Source organism: Manduca sexta, chromosome 18, assembly GCF_014839805.1.
Source record: "Manduca sexta isolate Smith_Timp_Sample1 chromosome 18, JHU_Msex_v1.0, whole genome shotgun sequence".
In the NCBI taxonomy this organism is placed as follows: domain Eukaryota; kingdom Metazoa; phylum Arthropoda; class Insecta; order Lepidoptera; family Sphingidae; genus Manduca; species Manduca sexta.
In genome coordinates this window covers 576,976-596,921 of record NC_051132.1, presented here as the reverse complement: position 1 = coordinate 596,921, position 19,946 = coordinate 576,976, and the positions used below count along the sequence as shown (strand labels likewise).

Below are 19,946 nucleotides of genomic sequence, written 5' to 3'. Positions count from 1 at the left end.
CTTCTTGAAGCCCTATTCTTTGCATAAAGTCCGACAAAGTATCAATAATTTTTCAGTTTTTATGGGAGTTTGTCCTTAATATCAGGTGCACGACTTGTTAATCGACCTATGCCATAAAAAATGGTGTTCTTTAGGTAATAAGACAGCTTACAATTGCACAAAATCCCAGTGCAAACTCCGCACAAACTGTCATCCCAACGCCATTGATCTATCGTCGTCGCTAACCTGCCCTAATCTAATCGATTGATAACCGCGTTTCAAACTCATCCGACCCAAACTTTCCCTCTCAGCTTGTTAAAAAAACACCGCCCAATCCTTTCGAACTATGTGACAAAACTTTTTAGCTGTACCGGGGGCTCAAGTTACGCTGGCCGTGATGTGATAAGATCGGGGATCTGGGAGATTTATCGTGGTTATAATTTACAAGGAAAGTTTTAATCTTTTGTTATGGCTTGCGGGGAAAAGGAGCGGTAATGGCGGAAACATGTAGGCATTGATAATTATATCGCCTCATTGGTGTTGTGGCGAAGTAGGTAACTTAAAGTGAGTACCGATATGGTTCTGGATTCAATTCGTAACAAAATTCAAATTTGTGTGTTTTCTATGAATCTATAGAATTTGTAATTATTTGCTAAAATTAGGCCCTTATCAATTCAGATGAAAAATAAGCTCGGCGAATACTCAATAGACAAATTACTTGCTTCTCTATCTTCCCTTCTCTGACGTAAACTTATATATTTCGAGGCTACATTATTTTCCTTGTGGCAATAGTGCTACGATTAAGTTAGTGTAACTAAATCGAAGTTAGTTTAATTAAACCGAGAGCTCTGCGCGCAGTATTTGATGTTAACCGACGAGTTAAAGATCAAGTTGTAATAATAACGCAAAGTAATAATTTGATTAAAAAAAACACAGTCAATACTTTCCCTAATTTTAATCTCTCTTAATAAATATAAAGAATAAAGTAGTCTAGATTATTTTCGTCTCGTAAAATTAGGGGAGGCGAAAACATCACCATATCAGGTACAAGTTCTAACCACGAACAGTCTTGATAATTACTCGATTTGAGAACATTGAAATGCTTTAATACGAGTCGAACTCTGAACCTCATGGTACTATTCTGCCACAAACTATTGAGATGAAAATATTTATGCAAAAAACACAATAGTTCCGCAACTCTACCAAACAGCAACAAATATAAATTCTCGTTGATATTTTATTCGGGCGAGCTCTCGCTCGTCGCGACTGCCAATTAGCCTTTGTGACACAAACAAGGCTCACATCGTGCATTACTTTTCATATTATATCAGTTTTAAGTATTTCATAACGACTGATCGATACGCAATTGTTTTATTAATATATACCGTGATGCATTGTTAATAGGCATATTGTTCAGTAATAATTGTTTAGTGGCAATGTGTATGGTGCTTATTGGTGCAATTTCCAGATGGAGCAACACTGTATGGACTAATTCCTAAGGAATTAAAGGTGTTTTGTAATATTCCTCTATTCTACTGGTAGCAGGTCTCCCATATGTGGGATTCCGCCTGAGTGGGTACAACCGCAATGTCTATTTCAGCTGCCAAAAAACAGTGTGTATGCACTGTTGTGTTCCGGTTTGAAGGACATTGTGTAACTACTGGACATAATGAGACTTAATATCTCATGTCTCATGATGGCGAGCGCAGTGAAATACTAAACAATACTTTGTAATTCAAGGTGTTGGATGGTGCTTCTACTGTTTATGTGCGTTCGTATCACTTACCATCAAGCGAACGGCAAGCTCGTGTCATCATTCAAGCAACAATAAAAAAATACCTACATTTTTGTTTTTTAACACTGTCCAGTTTAATAAATATTGAAAAATTCTGTCTTTTTTAACGTGAAATTATTTCTTTTTTAACAAACATGTCAGATAAAATCCTATATTGTTCAAAAATTTCGGACCAAAATTTCCAAGAAATATTCAAAGGTCACGCCCTTTTACAAAGTGTTTTTATTAGTAGTGCATCTGGCGCCAGCCATGTAGTGCCGAACAATATCGAAGTGTGCAGGTGTGAGTAATGCTGACCATCTCCGACGGAGATATTAAGGCGCGCCTGATTAATGACTTCTACATGTTACGCATGAGAGGTTATATTTGTGTTATTTTATTTTATTATGCTATACTAACAGACATAAAAACAAACATTTTATGTATAACTGACTGATATATTAATGTAAGTTAAATATGGAGTATTGCACTTATTTATTTACCCAAAAATCGAAATGTTAATAGAATATATAGCTACAAAGTCGCTATCCGCTTCAGTCTCTATGATATAGTTCGTGTGTTTGACTGTAACAAGAATTTAGGTTCGGTTCAAATCGGAAAGCTGATAAATATTAATAACTCTTTACCAATTAGTAACAACATTACTTAAAAAGAATATTCTTAACAACACAATTCATTAAATTAAGCAATTAATTTGCCTTGACAAATGTATTGTTTCATACCTTAGAGTGTAATGAAGGCGGCCGGGCCGCGACACAACTGAAACAAACAAACACACGTCAATATTGTTGTAACAGTAAATAGCACGAAATTACAATATCAATCGTTGTATCGCTCGCGGGTCACGATGTACGTGGCTGTGCATTTCATTAGATAAACAACACCTCTCTATGTACACTGGTAAACATAGTATACGCACATATGTAGTAAAATATGTATATACATACTATATAGTATATACTATACTATATAGTATTTATAGGACAAGAGAAACCGGCTTTTACAACATCGGTTATAACGATGTATCGGTTATAATGTCTTCATTGTAGGGTCTTGCCCGAAGCACCGTATTAACTCCTATGTAAACAGACCGTTTATAACGACATGAAATAAAGCTACATATCAGTTAAAGCGATCACCGTCGTCGGAATTCATCAACTATAATGACAAATCGTCTAACTAATTCAAAATATTATTTTAATCCGTGTCGTAATAAAAGCATAAGATACTTTTCTTTAAAACAATGCATTGGATTTGAGTGCCATTTTCATTGAAAATAATTACGTGCATTAAATTAAATATTTACAACAATATGTGAGAAGATATTTCCCGCATTAAATAAAACGTTTGTACACAAATCCAAAAAATATAATGAATAAAATCAATAATGATTTTCGATTCACTTTGAGAAATTATTCTGATTATTTCTTCAGTTCTCTATAAAAAAGAGCGCTACCTCTTAAAATGCTTAAAAATGTGTAACCAACCTCTTGCTCATAAATATAAACTAATATGAATTGTTTATAACGACTATCGGATATATCGTCCAGATTTGGTAATACATTTAATGTCTTATACTATATAGCGTTAAATAAGGAGCTCCGCATGTCACCCTTTTAGGATTAAGCGCTACATCTCGTACCCAAAAATGACACCAGAATTTTGAATTAAAAAGAACCGCTGTCGCTTGTGATGCTAAACGACAAACTGCCCGTAACCTGCAGCGACACCAACAGTTTGCATTATAAACTACCGATTGCATGCATGTTCCTCGTGAGACGTTAGATTTAAAGTTTCATGACGTTCAGTAATATACCATATCTATGACACGTAATATTTAACTCTAGTTCAAGAAGTTTATGCAAGCGTAAGTGTAAATACTTCTCCCCGAATAAAATTCCATGTAGGCCGGCATGACTGTGTCGGCCGTCCAGAGAGGCTTGTATCTTTGGTCGGTCGGTACTTTCTATATGCTTCATTTCGCTTAACATCAGGTGCAACGAAGCCACTTTGCAGAGCTTCTATAAAAAAAAAAAAAGAATTGAAATCAATCGTAACCACAATGCTTAGAGACAAAGTATCGTTTCAATTACTTAAACAATTTTTAATACCTTTTGTAATTCTAGAACTTATTCGTTACAAACAAACCCACCAACTTTAATATGAGTGGAGATTATAACGAGCTGCAAACTAAAAATAATTGTACATCTATTTAATTACCACTGCGGCACAGCGAAAAAATGTGAAGTGAGCAAGTGAGAGGCTGCACCGACGACACGGGGGCGCGGGAGTACAGGCGGCGGAGAGGGAGGAGGGCATTACGCAATTTGTCTCATTACTTAACCAGTTGGCAATTTAATTTGTTGTACACTACTTCAGAATGTCAGCGAGGGCATAGTTTCATGTATTTTCTCGCACTGGCGTCGGCGAAAATGCGCGGGAAATTTTTATTACAAGTTTTCCGGAAATACGGCCTGGAATAGTTTTGCGGTTTGAAGTTGTGACATGAGATCCAATTAGTCCACTCTCGGGTTTTTTAACGGAAGACAAACTTAATGGGTGGATCACCTAGTGGTTAATGAGTCCCGTTTTTATAAGCTTCTATGGCACGGGAATACTAATATTGATAACCGTCAATGGAACACAAAAAAAAAACAAAATCCAAGCTCCCATTAGCATCTAGGGCTACTTGATACAAGCCATGCCCGGCTAAGCCAGAGTTATTAAATCACTCTCTCGCGACTTCACGTAAGATTTACGACCATTTGTGCATCAAAACAGAATCTAGGTTATCTTTGAATTGTCTACCTGCTCATATGAAAACATGGTAAAATCGGTTCAGCCGATTTTGACATATCAAGACCTACTTGCCAAGTCCAAGCCGTGTCCAGCATGTTGCAGAAGAAACACATCGTTTTTAATACCTTTTATTTTGATTTCTTATGTTTACGCGAATGTTGCACATTAAAATAAACAATTTTGTGAATTTTGTCGCGGTTTCCCGGAATCCAGTCTGTAACTACAAAGGCTGCAAAGTCTTCCAAACGACGGCAGTAAATTATTATATAAAAAACACGATAAAATCCCCAAAATAGTTTTATCTTAAAACCTTTTATTTTTTCGAACATATCAATTAGTCACTTTGTCTCAGTTTAAAAAAACATACTTTATAGAACGTCAAAGATGCGAACATAAGCTAATTAATTCTCCATATTACATTATAAGTACCCTCTCACTGGCACAAAGACTCGTCGTTAAAGATTTCCCTACATACTACAGTACTTGAGGCGGATCCTTCAACGCGTAGACAAAGGCTTGACGTTGATTAATTTAATTAAATTACTATAGACATACAAAGTTTGTTACCGACTCTGAAACTAATAAGACAATGTCTCTACCAATGTATTGTACTGAAAACAAACGGATAACTTCTTATGTATGTGTGTGTTTCTTTTCTGGCATGGCGGTGACCACATTCTACGTGATGTTAAGCAAAAATAACTCTTAATGTAATACCGACCATGGAAAGACGTTGCGATCTGCGACTGTAATCAGACATATTAACCTGTCTTACTATATTTACAGGAACTCGCCCCTGGACGCGATTTTTATCATGTGTGTTGTCACTTTCTTAACCCATTTTCTATATATTTACAAATAACAGAAGAATGAACATTTTATGATAACAATTTCCGAGAACTTAAAAAGGATGCAAATGCTTTTAAAACATCTAGCCGATAATCACCATTATCAACACACTATCAGGAGTGCAGGCATGTTCGTAACTAAGAAAAAACACTTTTTGGTATTCAATTTAATCTGAAGCAATCTTACTGGTATTAATGTTTGTCATTAATTTGGCGAAGTGACGTCATACCCGAAACCACGCGTGAGATTTCGTGAGTGCTTGGTCCTCAACACAATATTAGAATTTAATTAATTTGAACAAGCAGGCGCTGCGACTTCACTTCACCTTTGAAGGATTACTGGAGACGTGGTTGAGTCGGATTTCGCGGCATTAACTGATGTTTATATGTTTGGATGTGGTGTCTTTAACAGAGGTAGGAAATTTATGATAACCTTGGTGAAACACAATTTTCTTTATGTTCCTAGATGACAAAGTGACTGCACTGTATCTAGTATAGACTATACTCGTGGACTCGCCCTGTAAGACATGTATATATGCCAGACAGTGGCGTAGCGTGAACATAGACGTGGGCAAAATCGCATCAGCGAGGCCCCTTTGAGTGAGAGGCCGTGGGCAGCGGCTCACTTCGCCCACGCCTAGCTACGTCACTGATGCCAGATACAAACCTGTGGTCATCCTCAGCTACCAGGATTATAAATATATTCGAAATACGTAAACTTACTAGTAACGCCTTTACCTAACTCATCCTCTACATTGTTATTTACTGCGCTGCCTGTACTTTATTTATTGTGCTATTTTCTGTGTAATCTAAGCGTATTTAATTGGATCAATGGATTTAATTAGCGACGTGGATAACTCTGGGTTAACTACAAAGATGCCTAATATAGTTTTATGTAATGTCATGTAATGGCATAGTGAAGCAGATAACTACCACTATGTATTTTATTTTTTTTATTGTACATTGTGCAAATAAATTTTTTCTTTCATTCTTTTCTTACAGTGGCGAAGCGTCTTTACAAACCGATTCCTACCGGCTTCCCTGTTAAATTTTATATCATTTGTCTTAGTATTTGTTTTCTGCCAAATCGACCGTCATATTTTAAGTAAGGCAATTTTATTGCCTCGGATTACCTTTTGAAAAATTTCCCCCTTCGCCACTGATAACTAACGATGCTGACTTGTAAACACAGTATGACCCAAATATAGTCCTATGAAGCACAGCGCCTCTGATCTATCACCAGCATTATACGGCCGGTCTTATTTGGTTTAGGTAAACAAGCTGATCCCAGGATACAAGTCAATTCTAGTCTACCACACCGTGTAGTCGAGAATAAACGTATCCAGCATCCAACAGCAACTTCCTTATTTACAAACACAAGTATTTCTCTCCGCATATACATTAAGAACGTCCGCATTCTAAAAATCTCATTAATCTGTCTAACCTAACGCCAAGATAAAGAGAGAATGCAAGCATTTACATAAGTAAAAGCTCGTAACATTTATTCAGTTAAGCTTGAAGTACGATGTAACATTAAACGCGAAAGCTCCGGCGAGCTTTGTACGAAGCTCGTAGGTAAAGTTGTGACTACAACTGTAGTAGTTTGCACGTCCTTACAGGACAGTATGGAAGCTCTCTAGAAGCAAATTTTCGTATTACATATTGTAACTTCAAATTTAAACGGATTTCGAAAGCTATAGTACTGGCACTAGCTAGTAACGGTGAGATTCATGATTTGTTTTTGGCACCAAATTCAGCCCCATGGGACATTAAACACCGTACTTAGCTCGGTTGTTGGAAACCCGCCATAGAGGCACGTGGTGGTGTGTCAATGCCGCAGCTAATACAAATCTACCAAGATACCTCTCATGATCGACATAACATTTGGACTGCACTTTACTAAGTACAATATGCACTATACTGATTGACTGCACTTTACACTTTACGAAGTACTATACAAGTTGTATCGAATAAACTGGGGTTTGGCAATTTTACACACAATTCTCACAAACCGGTCTTCATAAAATATATTACAAGGAACCCCACACAATGATGGACATACCTTGCCACTTCTGCAACACAATATAAATGAAAAAATAAAATAATTTATTTTAATAACATAGTACGCCGTCGTGTGAAGCAAATAGCGCCGTCTACATTATAATAAGAAACTCTTATAATAACTGTCTGTAAATAGTAACGCTCGCCTACTCATACAGTATTATAGTACGTGCAAAAATACACGTAGTAAAGTGTATTATTAACTCCATAACATGAGTTCAGGTATGTTGAACTCGACGAACTAACCTAGCATAAATGAATATTTGTTATTCACACGAACAAAAATGTTATTGTAGAAGCTTTTCCATATGATAGTTTAATTAATCTAAGTAATTGAATTTGAAACGTTACTTTTTTTACAAGCAAGGCATAACTTCACTCTACTATACCTGATGGTAAGTAGAAAGGGATCCAATAGAATGTGGACTGACAAGAGATGATTACCCCTCAGCAGTCGATATAATTATGCCGGATTGTTGGAACCGAAGAAATAAAAAATAAATCATAAATAAAATGCTTTATTCATCACGTAGGCGAACATAGTTGCACTTATGACAAGTCAAGGTACAATGAGAATATTTAATTATCACTTAATTACATTAGCTTATATAAACAAAGACAATTTATATTGAAAATAAAATAAATAAAAAATATACTTAGTAAACAAAGAAGCCAGGTTGGGCTGGCAGGGAAGAAGAAATAAAATGATGTATATATGTATTTTTAAATAAGCAATAAGGGAGAAACGCGTCGCGATCCTCACCGGTGAGGACAATAAAATCCCTAACCTAGCTAACCTACCAGCCTTTCACTAACTAACTAAGCTATGACTACCCGAAGAAGAAAGGCAGAAAGAAACTCGGGCTTTATTTTTTGTCATCAATTGTCCATTCTTTTATAATATTGTTATTAAATATATATATTTTTTTCAATAAGTCTTTTCTATACAAAGTCTGATTAATTATATAAGCTAATACACGCACATCGCAAGTATTTAACAATAACTAAAAATTAACGAAAAGAAACAATAATACTAAAAAAATTATAAAAACTATGAGACACTGTACAGCGTGCATACGCCTACATTTACAAACATAATATTTTCATTTCATATTTTGACATAGATCTCGGTCAATATAATTTAGATTAGAAATAAATTTTAAATAACCACAGGCTAATCCCGGAACGCGACACATTTACACGGACCAGTATGGCAGGTTTTTACCTTGTGTACGGTGGTCGCCTACCACCAGCAAAAACTTCCAGAGCCCATATTTTATGTGTCGAATCGCTAATGCCGATTTTGAAAAAAATTATCTATATATATGTGCTATTTTAAAAGCGTATTTAAATGTATTGTTCAGCGGGCAGGCTACCACTCACCTAACACCTAATAGTCATTGATTATGCCTGAAGGCCATAAACACAACCTTACCACGAGGTATCTTAAGTTTTGGCTACTCGTCCTTACCACAACTCAGGCGCGAGCATAACTTAGGTAAATGTTCAGAAAATCCATTAAAATTTTATGAATAAAAAAATCTTTATGCCCCTTCCTATAATAAGCACACTTCATCACGAGTGAAGCGATGCGTTCAAGCACAAAGTGTCTAAGTGTCGATATTGAAGCGTGACAGGTGACTGAGTGGCGTCCGGGCGGAGTGGCGGAGGGGCGGAGGGGCGGAGGAGCGGAAACCGCCGCGGATCTGTCACATCATGCGGTACGGTTTGACGTCCATTGTGCGTAGTGAATGGACGTACCGGGTCCAGAAACTGTACCCGATAATATATCGAGGTGACAGATGAATGAGAGAATGAAAAACGAGTCCGATGAAGTGTGTTGTGATTATGAGAGCAAGTCAATTGATTATTTAAAACACGCAAACATCACACAGCTCCAACACAAAACTAAGATACATAAGACAGGACCTATCGCCACACATATCACAATAACTCCTTTACCAAGTAATTAACGAATTATCGAATCGATAAATACACTTTAGATTGCCCAACATGGAATCTTATCAACCTCATAATCCAACTAACACGCTACCTTCACACCAATGTGATGTAAATAAGTAGGCTCGTACAAAACCTCCAAAGCGACTCATAGTATACAAGTTTGCGCGTGAAATATGCCGGCCGCGTCGCGTCGCGTATCCGAAGTTAAGAACAGCCATAAACCCAACTTGTCCGGGTTTATGGACAGCACAGCCTGTCACACGCGTTTCGACAAAATGAATTAGAAAATATGTTAGTTTATTAAAAAAGTCGCTTTTGCTTGCGGCGCCGCCTGCGTGAAAGCTCTTTCCCAATCGGGGCTCAGTGTTTCGAGATAAAAAGTACTCTATAATTGAATCCAAAACTTAGTCTATCTCTATGCCTAGTTGCATGGAAAATGGTAAGAAACGAGAGTAACTGGTCCGTCCACCGGTGGCCATATTGTCGGTGGGGTATTGTCATTCCAAAAATGTGCTCGCATTTCCATAAATATAATTGGTTATATAAACTACGTAATAGCGCATGAAAAGGCATGAGAATCACTGGGTATCCAGTCTATATCTGAGTTGAATGTGCCTGTCCATTTTTACAATTGCCATGGCCGGAATCGACAGGGAATATCATCACGCCGAATTTCATTCAAATTCTTTAAAGGCTTTCTGCGTTTACTACTAAGAAACAAGTAAATATAAATTATTATATTATTAAATTATTATATTTACAAACTTTGCCACCTATAACTTTAAAACATCGGTTACTTTAGAGTAAAAATGCAGTCACACTTTTTATTCTAAGAAACAACTTTCACACAGAAGGAGCTTACGATAACATTTGTTATTTGTCTGTAGTACATAAACAAGTAGAAGAGTAAATGTCTTCTGCCATTTTTTTGACTTTATAAATGGTACAAACCTTTAACTGTTATAGAAGAAAAGGTTTGCCCTATCACAAGGAACTTAAATAACTAAACGAACTATGCTATTGTAACGTAGCGTTATTATTTTACTTTATCCGTAATATTTTTAATGGTTTATTTATTTTTTTATATATACTTAACTATCGATTATTTTGACAGCGCCTCGGCGCCAGCGCGTCTTTTTCGTCGATTTCCCTCGGCGCTCGCGTCAGGAGCGCTGTACTATCATAGCGGACGGACGAAACATGTGTCGAGATCGGTCTAATATATATGGCGAATCCCCAACCCCAGCTTACGGACGAATTTCTGAAAGATTTGATTTGAGCCGAACTTATCCCTACTTCTAAACAAATTATAATTATTGCTAACATCTTATTAAAGTGTCCGATGTACAACTTACTTGAATATATTTGTTATTATTTGGTTTTAATCTCTAACTATGTGGCATCTTACGCGACACTACATCAATCAAGCCCCTGTCTCCAGGGTTAAGGGTAAGCTTACACTAAACACTTCCACCTTCAACTTTGACTTACAAAAAGCGGTAAACAAGAAACAGAATGCACGAGCAGGCATCGTCCCTGGAACGCACGGCTGGTACAAAGGCAAGTGGGTCAAGATCGCGGCCAGCGGCTCGACGGCGCGGCGGGCCTTGGAATGTGTGTCAACTGCGAACAGCTCGCGGCAACTCGCGCGGGCGCCAAGCTCAATGGACTTATCAGTGTTTTGTGAGATTTTATTCTTAGCGTACATTAAGCTAGCATAGTAACATAAATATCATCAACCTAATAAAGTAGAGTAGAAATAATTTCAGTTAAGTCAATTGCGGCGGACTTATTTGCGTACCACCTTGTGGTCTATCACAGTCGTCAGCTACGCAACACGAACATCTTACATATTCTCTGAAACGAATACTGTTTATTGGTGAGTTAATAACTATATTAATATGGTGACAATACAGATAAATCCAGTGAAAAACGGGATACATTCGCGGTCGAAATATCGAAAATGCACGCAACTCTCGGTCTTCTCGGCGTAACTGTGCACCTGTGACTGACAACAGCTACTTCATTATCTGAAAAATATTATTTCTTGTTCCAGATCATAAGATCTAAAAAACACATTGTAATATACTCTAACGTAGTTAAAATCTGCAGTCAAACATTTAAAATCATATAAAGTAAATCAATACAGCTGGTAGATAACGCATTATCTAATATAAACACGCGAGATTAGCGCTATCTCTGATAACATGCCAGATACGATGTGAAAATATTGGATTTACAATTTAATGTAATGTGCGGAGTCAATACTGATCAAATTGATATCTGGGAAATGAAAAAGATAGCTTTAAATGCATCTTCTCAATACACAAAAAAACTAACGTTTGTTACAAAACGATAAAAGGAAACAATAATAGTTAGAAATTATTTGGTTATACAAAAAAAATAACTATTTAAAGGCGAAAGTAACTTTAGCTACAACAATTCCAGGCAGGATTGGAAACGGAACATAAAATTCTGATATTAAAATATGCAATTGCCGCGGATTGGACTTTTTGTCTAATGATAATAGGCTCACATCATAAACGTTAATAATCAGAAGAAATTAGATACATTCAAGAATGTAATGAATGTAAGTGACAAGTCACTTCTGTCTACATTTTCACTCATCCAAATGTGAATCTATAGTAATCCAAAGTTAATGACATTGTTTACTCAAATATTCTGTTGATATAAACAACTCATACTTTATGGAAACTGATGATTACCATAATTTTATTTCCTTGTTTACTCGGAAGTTTCATCATGACTGACTTTAGGTTGAATAACAGCGAAATATGAGTAATGTCGGCTCGTCGATACAAGACGGAATTATGAATATTTTGTTAATTACTTTATTATAATAATAGGGATAAACCAAAAACTAAATTAGGCTTTGCTCGCATAGCTGATTTTCATACTTATGTATATCACGAACTATGTAGTACATTGTACACCGAGCTATGTTCTGAGTAGTTTTATCAGCTATGCGAGCCTATCTGTATTAGCATTATTGGTATACTTTTCTGGCTCACTAGGTGACGTCAATTAAAATATATTTAAAAACATCATTATGATCTCTTTAAAGAGTTTTAATCTTTAGAAATACTAATACGCGAGTTGTGTGTATTTACTTTATATAAATCCACGGCTCATTCGCGGAACACGAGCGCTGTATCGGAACGAGGCTAAGTAGAAATTCTGAGACGTCGCGTCAACGCGAGTGCTCCGAGAAACCCTACACCGGGCACGTCATCTATATTTACACAATATTTCCGAAACAGACATTTTAAGAACTGTACTCCAACTTGACACTTTATTTAAAAAAGAAGAATTTTGTTCTGAATAAAATGTTAACATAATAATTACCTTTATTCCATGTTAATTAAAACCTGCATTAAATTTTTGTTCCTTCGCCTTCGCGTTGCTTTTTATTGTTATTTCAACATTTTAGGTGTACGTGCTGTATAGTGATAAAAGTTATAATATTTATTGTACCATGATACAACAAATCTACTCAAATCCCCGTACAGTTATTCAAAACATAAATATTTCCGTTTCGAAGTTAAAACAACTCCGCCTCAAAGCGCCATAACAAGATGACTAAAAATTTATTTTATACCTATCAAATCGAAACCCCTACAGCCGTCCTTGTCGCACACAGCGTGTGTGAGTGAGACGCACACTTCATACATATTCAGCAAAATTCCGAGTGTTTGTTTGTAGCTGGATTAGCTGAAAAATTGGATGAGGGCGCGCTCGCGGGAATCATCTCAGGCTATCGCGAGGTAATGATGTCATAATATGTTGGGGAAACATGTGTTTTGTCGAATACCATAATATGACAAATTTTGCATCTGTCAACCAGTGGCGAAGCATCCATACAACCCGATTCCTGCCGTCTTCCCTTTTAGGTTTATTTACGACTGTCTTAGTTTTTGTTTTCTGTTAAATTGGCCGCGATATGTTATCTAAGGCCATATTTTATTGCCTTGGGTTACCTTTTGAAAATGTTCACCCTTCGCCACTGCTGTCAACATATATTTTTTATTAATTACCAGCATTGCAGATGTCTCCGCTGCTGAATGATCATAAACGGTGACATTGCTCTCACAAACTTTAAACAATATCGACCTTCATGACAATGCACTTAGCCAATTACTTTATAACACGGTATATTCATTGAGTAAAACAAGTCGGTTACTTGGTGATAAGCATACCTTTTGCCTACGGCTCCGCTCCCGTGTTTTCATTTTATGGGATAAATATTTTCTCGCGGTAAAAAGTAGACTATAGCTCTCAGGAGTAATGTAGCTTTTTGTTAATAAAAAAAGATCAAACCAGTAGCTATTTTCCGGCAGCGCATTCAAACAAAAACTCTTTAGCTTTCAATTTTTGTATAAATTTTATTTGGTAATTTATAATCATGTAATGAATACAGCACATACAAATAAACACTTCCAGTAAAGTAAGAAAACGTGAAACACAATAATTATCCGTAACCCGCTGCCTAGATCTTGATTATGCGTAACATTTGCATCGTAGCAGCGTAGCTCCGAGCTTCCCTGACACGGTATAATTGCGTAGCACATTACGAAGTAGCAGTGTAGTTGCTACACTTGTAAACCGTAGCGACGTAGAACTACTTTATTACGTAGCAGCGTAGCTAATTTTAAACAACAGCGTAGCGTAAACCACGAACTTTTAAATGTGTGATATCTCTCGTGGCGATAAGAATAAGAGCGGGCTGTGAACTACAACAGCGGAGATTCTATTCTAATACCAATATATACGTTTTTATGAAAGACGAGCCAAATATCATAAATGTGAAGGTAGTATTGAAATATGCTAACAGTAATTTTGTCAAGCAACTATGTTTAGCTTCATTTTTTATCGCAATAAGATCTGGGAACAATTTTGAATTTAGCAATGTTAGTCGATACATAAGCATTATTTTTTATAGTCTCTACCCACGACATGATATTATAAAGCGTACAATTTTGAAATTTAGCAAAGATAAAACCAAGAAAGTCGTAATAAACTATCTAGAATTAAAAGTGGCACCTTAATGACACTCAGTCTGTGGGAGAACTAAAGCCTATTCCTACACTTTCTTCCGGTCATCTTCGTTTGAGTGGAATCGCGCCCTAGCACCAGGGCTGGCATGCGCGAGTCACGCGTCGAGATTGCGGCTCAGATGAGGCCTTGTTAGCATGGGAATTACTGGAGATGGTGCGGGACTATCGGGCCGCCTCATTGCGCAGAAATTGGACACGGAAAAAGTTTTATTGTAGACCCTTCCTCCGTTATAGTGTTTGTTTTTCGCTGTTTTGGCGATAGTAGAGTTTGGCGACACGGAGCCATTCTGTCTACATCGCTTTATATAAAACAAAGTAGCTTTTTTTTATCAAATCATTTGTAATCTTAAAATTCCACAACAAGTTTGTAGCGAATAACATCTAATAGCACAATGAGACACGGACAGTACTTGATGATTTTATAATTCCATTTTTATCAACAATTGTTGCTTATATATTAAATATATGTATAAAGGTACTGCCAGGCGCGTGCTTAACTTATTTGGTATAAAAATCGTTCCAGTTATTTATTTTCTACAAGCTTTTTCCCGCAAGTTCAATCGGAAAACACTCTACATCACTCATTCGTATAAAATGTGTCTGAAACGTCTCTACGAACATTCAGCGCGTATTTTTCAGGCGGTTGGCTTCGTATAATTACATTAAGTATTCGTTCATGCGAAGATGTAGAGCGGAAGGCTCTGATAGCGTCGCGCTGCCAAAATTTATCTTGTGGTAGCGAAAACTGCTCCACAATACAATGTATTGTTGTGAGTATAAAGGCTGTAGACAAATGTTGTACTAACGTTTATTTTATGTAACAATATACAAGTTTTACTTTATAAAAAATATAATAATTATAACGTAAGAAACATAAAAGCAATAGAGAGACGTTATAGACATTGTTTGTCTAAAATATGTATGTCCGACTAGACAGGGACAAAGTGAAATAGCATTGAACCCTTCAAGATAGTATAGAATCTACGACTTCTGTCCCAAAAGATTTCCATTGCGCTAAACTACGACTACTTACACAACAAATTCCACATGAACGAATAATATTCACGAATACCAAAAGTTTAATGTAACGCGTTAAATAATTTGCGCGAACGGAATAATTACACCGACGTAACCGAATGTTTTAACGTTTGTGTTCAACTGCTGGCGGTACGGTTTTGGAATATACTCACGGTTTTAACGCGATAGAGGTAGGCGCACTATACATGTTACAAGAATGGTTCTAAATAGATCGTAGGAATATGTTGTATGCAGGCCGGTTTTGACCGGTCCGTCTGGAAATCTTTAGGAGAGGCCTATGTTCAGCAGAGGACTTCATGTATCTAATGTTGATTGTGCCAATTTCCTTCCTATAATATGCGTCTATAACAGTTTTTGCCATAAATTCTAAATCCACGATCCGGGCATATTTTGAACCAAAAGATCATAAAAATATTAGTTACCCCAACCAGGAGTCGAACTCCGTCTATGCATGTAAAACCTTCTGTTATCATAACAGTTCATGCGAGTACACGTGAGGTGCAAGCCGACGAGCTGTGTATATGAACGTCGTCCCTCACGCGGCAGGTGCGGGAGACTTGTGGCTTCTTACAGATTGCACATACGAGATACCAGACATGTAGTAAATTTATGTATTTAACTGCTAGAATTAAATGCATGAAGCTCTGAAAAATAATATGTTTGGAACTCGGTAGCCTTAACTGTTACCCGGAAAGGTTCGGCACGTCATTTTATTATGCATAATAAAAAAATACTATCTTTTTTACCCACATTAAAACTGGAATGAAAACAAATGTTTTTATTATAAACTAACTAGCTGACCCGACAGACGTTGTCCCGTCTTAACTATGAATTTGCAAATTGCGCATTCTGTCAATCGCTGAAATTAAGTTTTCTTAAATTTTCTAACCTTCCGCTAAACTTCCTTGATTGTTTCTTTCATAACATCCTGACAATAACTAACACAAAAAAAATTGTGAAATCGGTCCAGCCGTTCACCTGTGATGGCGTGATTTATTTTTGTATATATAGATTTAAGACGAAAATATTAGTCTTTTGTGTCTCATGTGTACGCATAAAAATAACTTTGTTAATAAAAATAAACGAAATTAGTGTATCGTCTGTAATATAGTTAGCAGGAAAGTTGCCTCGCGTGTTTGTCTCGAACTTGTGCTGCGAACAAAATTAGCAAACACAACGAAATAACTAGATAGAGCCTAGCTTGGATATTATATGGAAATGGATAAGGAACAAAGTTTCGTAGGAAATTTGTGTGACAAAATATATTAACTTGGTATGTCCGCCATGAATCCGTCTGTGTATATACCAGTCTTATGTATTTCCAAACAGTAGAGAAGCTCAATGGTATTTTAACCAGGACAATTAAGTTCTGGTACATCATAACATAATATCTCAGGTTGACGAGTGCAGTGCAGTACAACGATTATAGTACTTCCTAATTAGCAGGTACCCAATGAAAAAACAATAAAACACACTTCACGCATTTATCCCCGAAGGGGTATACAGAAACCCAATCAGGACACCCAGTTTCGCGAAATGTTCCGTCTGATGACGTGATAGAAGGCGAGCCTACCGCTATATCGAGCACAAATTCCAGACTCCCGGCTGATGCTGAGCGGGAAAACTCAAAAATCACTTTGTCCGACCCGGGATTCGAACCCAGGACGGCAAAGCGCTGCCATACCGCGCATGCAGTACAACTATGCCACCAAGGCAGTCATTTACAGGTAACCAATGGGTACCTGCTAATTATGGGCATTGGATAGTGGTGTTTTATCACTACACGGGGCCTTGCTCATCTCATTTTTCATATACAAACAAAGTTTATTTGTATTCCCAACATTGTCTTAGGAATACTACCTAATCAAAATTTAAATGAGTTTGTATTGAGAAAATATAAATAGCCTAAAGTCTAGCCTTTCGAAACCTTTCGAAACTCTCCCAAATCCCAAGGCAATAAGCTATCGGCTCAAATCCATTATGTAAAGAAGAGTAGTGTCACAAGGTCCCTTAATGTGCCGCCTGATGTCCCGAATAAGCCTGCGTTCATAATAACCCTTGCGAGAAGCTTAATGTACTGACGAGTCAGGGCTCGAGCCGGCGGCTAAATATTTACTTCGCGTTAAGAATTTGAATAAATACTCTCAGACATCGGTTTTTGTTAAATAAATTGAAACATAACACATGAATCATTTTATTGTGTTTGTTATATTATTGAATACAAAATATTGGTCTGTAAGACGATATTATTTTACTTATATATTTTATTACACTAGGTACTTATTTACTGATCGCAGAAAAAATCATTACGTTGGATATTATTTTACAGGTTACAATATTATTAATAACAGCTTTTGCTCGCGGCTTCTCTCTCGTGAAGGACGTTTCCTACTATATATTTTCCCGGCCAATAACCTGCCCACGGTCTTAAACTATCTCTATGCCAAATTTCATAAAAATCGGTTCAGTAGATTTGGGAAATTCGATTACATTCAGAAAGAGAAACAAAGGGATTTCGTTTTATAATATGTATAGATTAATTTATTTTTTAACTATAAGAAATACATCTAATCATGTATGCTCCTACAAAATATTTCATGGATAAAGGTTTTAGCTTAAGTATGTAACCCTAACATTAGACGATGCTGGTACCCTTGATTTCATAAACACAACCTACGTGTAAGGCTGAGGGCGTGCTCCTAAAGTGCCCTGAGCCGAGAGACGTGTGGAGACTGATTACTACTGGCCGGGGATTTGGACACGCTCTGAGGAGATATAGGACCCGGTTTAGGTACTAAGCTATGAGATAACACGCCTCTTGCATGGAAATTATGCGTAATTCCGTCAATGAAGACGTAAAGAAAAAGAAATCTCTTCGCTAATAAGATACGCAATATTATATCTTCCTTATTTTAAATAACTTTTTAATTGAAGAGAAGAAACACTCATTATGTTATTGAAATGACTTTTAGTTAATAATATTTAATAACTTAATCTTGTTCTGACTATTGTATACTAGCTTATGGCTGTTTGAAAGTAGCCTCTATCTCTGAGCGATAATATTGCTTCGTAGTGAAACAATTTTCACTACGAAGAGAGATTAACGCTTAAACAATGTAGCCCAAAACCCATCATTTCTCATCTGTATGATATCCATGGCCGCCAGTGAGTAGATTTAACACAAGCTTCGGCACCGAGCAATCCTTTGTGTGAAGACAATGCCCTTCATACATCGTGTCGCTATGATGCATTGATTAAGTTCGGCACGCGACGTGAATTCGCCACTACACCCCTCCGCCTTTCCGCCCTCCGACTCTCCGCCCTCCGCCCTTCCGCCCGCTTCCGCCCTATTAACTAGTTTGTAAGTTCGTCTCTTGCTTTATAAACATTACAGCGCGTGCGAAGGCGGCGGTCGGATAGCATGTTAAGTGACATGACGAAGTTGTTTTCTTTTACTGGAAGTGGTTGCGAAGCTTTATATTTTGAGTTAGTTATAGCTATATCAGTGTAGAAAGGTAAAATTTTCTGAAAGGAAACTTGATACAACATATAGGTAATTATATGCATAAGTGCGGTCTGCATGCCGTACTGGTGATAATTAGATTCTACATAAAGGCAAGTCCACAGGAATCGGATTATGTAGACCCTTCGCCACTGATCTATACGTGAAAACATAAGCAGATTCAAATTCAACACGATAACCTCTATATATACATTTACTGACGCATGCATGGAATTTGATTAAATTAGGATAAGAATCCTTAGTGTTCATTTACGTTACATGATGAATTCCTACGGTACGAGTCACCGGTTTAAACAGTTCGTTGTCTCAGTTTTAAGAGTTTTATAAATCAAATAGCACACAATTACCGTTCTCATCCAATGTCTAGGTTTATGAATATTATGACTATATGTGTAGAGGCGATTTAACTGGTGTTTCAACACTCATTAGTTACAATGCGGTCGACAAGCCGATCACAGAGATACCACACGCGTCGCATGTACGATAAATATACATACCTATATATAAACTAAACCAGTGTTTTAGTTTATATAATATGTATATCGTCGAAAACGGCTGGATTCATTTTTTTTTCACTTCAATTATATCCGCTATTATTTTAAATAATGTAGAATCAAGTATATTGCAGAGGTGATTAAGTTCTATACGAGAATTAATATATTGAGCTTTAGTCGCAACGACATGCGGCAGCTTATCTAAAAAAACGATAATTCGAGTAAGTACCTTAAAGATTGAACCCACACAATACCGATACAATGAAGTCCTGTTAAGTCGCGGCCAGTGCGGCACAAAGAGTGTCTAAAAGCCTTTTTGTGTAAGCGCGGACAGGCGCAGCCGGCCTACTGTCTCTTTGTTACCACTAAAAC

The 19,946-nt window shown here is 36.9% G+C and overlaps 1 protein-coding gene across 1 annotated transcript in view; it reads right to left on the bottom strand.

The window, feature by feature from the left end:
* LOC115447778 (complexin) overlaps window positions 1-19,946 on the bottom strand; it is a 289,970-nt gene that overhangs the window by 254,014 nt on the left and 16,010 nt on the right. The window contains exon 2 of the mRNA XM_030174999.2: window positions 2,497-2,533. The gene's annotated coding sequence lies outside the window, so the exon portion shown is untranslated. The remainder of the gene's footprint in view (window positions 1-2,496; window positions 2,534-19,946) is intronic.